The sequence below is a fragment of the Nothobranchius furzeri genome, chromosome 16, assembly GCF_043380555.1.
Source record: "Nothobranchius furzeri strain GRZ-AD chromosome 16, NfurGRZ-RIMD1, whole genome shotgun sequence".
NCBI lineage: Eukaryota > Metazoa > Chordata > Actinopteri > Cyprinodontiformes > Nothobranchiidae > Nothobranchius > Nothobranchius furzeri.
Window position 1 is genome coordinate 34834907 of NC_091756.1, and position 4395 is coordinate 34839301.

The window sequence follows — 4395 nt, forward strand, 5'->3', positions numbered from 1 at the left end:
CATGCCTCCAAATCCCAGCATAGGCGGACGTGTTTTTTTTTTTTTCAGGGGGGTCGTGAAGGTGGGGCTTGAGGTGGAGCAATGATGAGGTGAGATGGTGGACTTGGACAGGAACTAGGGAGGGACAAGGCTTGGATCTGGAAAGGAGGCAATGCAGGAGAGTGTTGGTGCAGAGGCTGGAGGGTGGGGGCAAAGGGTTGAGAGTGGCGGTAGTGGTGGTGGTGGAGGGGGGAGGGGTTGCATTGCGAATGAAAATGAGATCTGTTTTTGGAACATGCATGGTCAGTGGAATAAGACGAAGGGAGAAGGTGGGCAAGTGAGATAGGAGCTCATCCAGAGGAGATGGATGTGAAGGGGTGGGTGGGGGTCAGTGAGTGATGGCTCAACTGGTTTCTGCTGAGGAAGGGGGCCAAGCCAGAGAAGAAAGCACACAGGGGAGAACAAGAAGGGCACAAAAAATAGACAGTACAAGCATCACACATGGCATTCTCTGTGAGTGACAACAAAGCTGCATCATCTGCATACAGAAACAAGTTTACAAGCATTCAAAGGTCTTTAGGAGACTCCTGAGATACCAGAGATACCAGAGCTGATGATAAACTTAGTTAAATGAGGCTCAGGGATGATAGAGGTATGAAGAAAGTGGTGGCATAGTAAAGGAATGATGGCCCGGGGTACAGGAATGTCGAGGGTATAGCCAGGGTGTCATCGTATCACACCGCAGAAGAGAAGCCCCGGCTACGGATCAAGTTTTATTATTTATTTATTTTTTATGAGGAAGCAAAAGTATCGTGGTGATGTGGTTCAGCTCAGGCACAACAGACGGTCCGCCAACACACTGCCATCCGTCGCGGCACAATGGCCTCTTGTGGTGAACTGGGAGCAATGACTTTGGTCTTATCTATGGAAACTAACACAATGGTGAGTCTTCTAAAAAAAAAGCTCTGTATGGAGGAAAAGCATATTGCTACATGCCGATTTGTTGATTTATTGTTTGTCTTGAGAGCAGTAAACGGCCTACTGGGAGGTCTGGAGGCAGGAATTCAGGTTGCTGTTGATAAATGATAAATAGACAGGTGTTACCATAGGAGTAACAGTGGTTACATCTCACCACATCTCACAGATGGGTGCCTTTTTGATGCAGGGACTGAAACTTGCAACCCATGAGAAATAAAACTGTAGGAAAAACAAAAATCTTAAAGATGACATACAATCATTATTTCAACAGGTTGTATTCTCAACTATGAATAAATGCCTTGTGGGTTGTTCTTTGTGGGAAAAAAAGCTCTGGCGTCCCTTTTTCAGAAAGTAGAAATAGCCAGAGGAGTGTGTGTGTGTGTGTGGGGGGGGGGGGGACACCCGTCTATGTTTTGTCAGAGGCTAATTACATTTGATTTTTTTCCTTGGGAAGGTCGATGAGTTTTCTCCACACATAAGACAAGCCCGAACATGTTCTGCCATGTTGTGGAGTTGCTACTGCTAATGGTTAGCTTCTACTAGCCAAGACGCTCTGTGCTCTCCCCTGTCGCAAAATCACCGCAGCCTTCCACGGTCGCAAGCCAAGATGGAGTCCATGAATGCCAATTTTTCCAAGTGACATAGTTTTTTCTGACCTGAGCGTTTACCCGTCTATGTTCTTTCAGAGGCTAATTCCGGAAAATGAGGTAGAAGACTATTTTTACGTTCAGTCTGCATGTGAAACTCAGAGTGATTGATTGTTTTTCAAAAACAACAATTATTATCAGTTTCTCAGGGAGCCTTTTTGCTTAACGGATTGGAAAGACACATAAGGAAAAGTCAAATCCATTGTATTTATCAGTGAAGACCATTTTTTTAGATGTGGCAACATTTCTATTGATATTTAGCTAAAAGTTATGAATATGAACAATTCAAAAAATTAACTGTAAAATCTAAACAGGAATAAGAAGTAATTATCTGATGAAATAATTACTGTAATCATTTTTATATCATAGAACAGAGGAGTGGAAAGTGGCACTCAAAATGACCAATTATTATCATTACATCTGTTTTTCTGTTAATTTAAAAATACATAGCTAAAATAACACTACCTTTTCAAGACTCAACAACTGTTCAAAGTTTAAAAGCTTTTGTCTCTCATTTACACATTTAGCTTTTCCTGAATTTACACAGCTCTGTGTAATAAAGGAAGGTTCGCTCTGCTAACTCCAATTTGATACACCAATACTGTGTCTACATAAACTAAAATATTAAAACAAAATAATAAATTACTCCCAGAAGGAAATTACCTGAAATAATCATTTTTGCAATGCAACACAGCTGTAGAAATTAATGTGCCATCAATAAATCATTTTACTCTTTTGAAAACACTTGAACACATCCTGACTTGTGAGCCACTGTGGAGATTAAACTGAAATGAGATAAAAAGGTAAAACAAAAGGCTCCACCAATCAGAAGTCTTTAGACCAGGTTCCTGTCATCGGAACCCATTGTGTGACTACGGTAGGAAAAATCCTTTAATTTTCCATTAATGACTTTGATTGGATGAGGTTGCTAAATGGTACCTGATGGCTGAAGTGTCTTTCCATTTGTCTTTTATTAACATAAATAATTTTAAAGGAGTGTGTATTTTCCCTGGTTATAGGGGGCGGTATATATTGTTTGAGTAAGACCTTACCAACAGATGGCCGTTAGGGTCAAAAATCCCTGGGAGCACAACCTCGAGCAAAATAACAAGCACACCAGACTCCCTTTCATCACTGGCAACGAATGAAGAGTTAAATGTGTAAAACAGCAACATTTATGAAGGGCGAATGTTTTGTAACCCCTTGTTACAAATCAGTAAATGCATTTTGTCCTCATGGGCTCCTGTAGAAGGAAACATGGCATCTAATATGACCAGAGACTGTGGGTGTTTCTCAATGCCAAGGAACCTTGCCTTGATGTCTTGGCCCCGCCCCGGTTGCCTAGGAGATACGTCATCGGGAGCCGCCAAGACGTGTTCCAATGTTCATGTTATACCAAGGTGTGTGTTCTCCGTTTGTTAGCCGTTTAGCTAGCGAGGATACATGGGAGGTGTCTTGTAGCCTAGCCTTGGTCAAAAATTACCTAGAATACACCGCGGTATTTTCAAAAGGACGGCGGATCAGAAGCCAGCAGCTACTTCGGGGACAATTTTCAAGTTTAAAAGTAAGTCAACTAATTTCAAATGTTTTTGTAGATCCAAAGAAGTTATCTATGGTTGGTTAGTTGCTTAGTAGTTGCAGCTTCGATGGCTAGCGGGTAGTAACTCACTTATATTTTTAATTTAATAAACATATACACAATTTAAAAGTAAAAGGCTTGTTATATATTTATATTGAAACTTATACGTACAAAATATAACGTTGTCTCACGTGTCACGGTGGAAGCCGCGGTCACGTGATGCAAGTGTTCCATTTAACAGTTTTCTTTGACCAAGGAAGGACAGTGTCCTCGTAAGCAAGGCGCCTAGCCTCGCAAGACATTGCCTCGCAAGGCCAGGCGCCTTGACATTGAGAAACACCCTTGGATCGCTCCCATGTGTTTTAGACCAGATTTTTATGATTATATGTTACATTTAATTCATTTTCAACAACATTTTGATGGATATTTCCAGAGATTAATGGTACAAACTACACATTGTCTCTTTAATTTCAAGTAAAACTTGATTTTGTCAATGAAATCAGGATTAATTTATGTTCTGCACGACCACAAGGCTTCACATAACTGCCACAATTACGAGGATTAATGAATGTTCTGTGTGAAAAGCATTGCTTCTAGTTGGCGAAGTGTGATCTTTATGAAATTTGGTGAAACCTTTGAAACAAATACAAAGTTTGCACTGATTGTGATGTGTTTTCTGTATCATTATTAAACACATGGCACGGATTTCATACACTGTGCACTGGAAGTCACTGATAGTGAAATACTGAGGCTCTCTCCAGCTGGGGGAATGCCATCTGTAATAGAGGCTTAAACTTGGATTTTACAGCTGTCTATCACAAGATCCTGCTGGACTGGCCAATAAAAGTTTAAAATATTTAAAACACTTGTGAGTTCTGTGTATCGTTTAGCTGTTGAAGTACAATGAAACATTTAAAAACTAGGTGCAGAGTAATGTAATGATGATATAACATAACCATGGGGTCAAATTTACACTAAATGCAGTTTTAAAACTTTTCACGACACAAACACTGGCTTTTGCTGCTCCTCCACAGAGAATGTCTAAAATGGGAAGTGGTTTTTGTTGCAGCTTTCAGGCTTTGGCTCAGCTGCTTGAGGCCACCTGCTGTGCGGCTTGCTGCTGAGGGCCAAGTTCATTCTCAAAAGGTACGCTAACAAACCCTAGTCCGTGCGTGGTTGATGACAGTAAAAGGTGTTTATTCTGGAATGGCT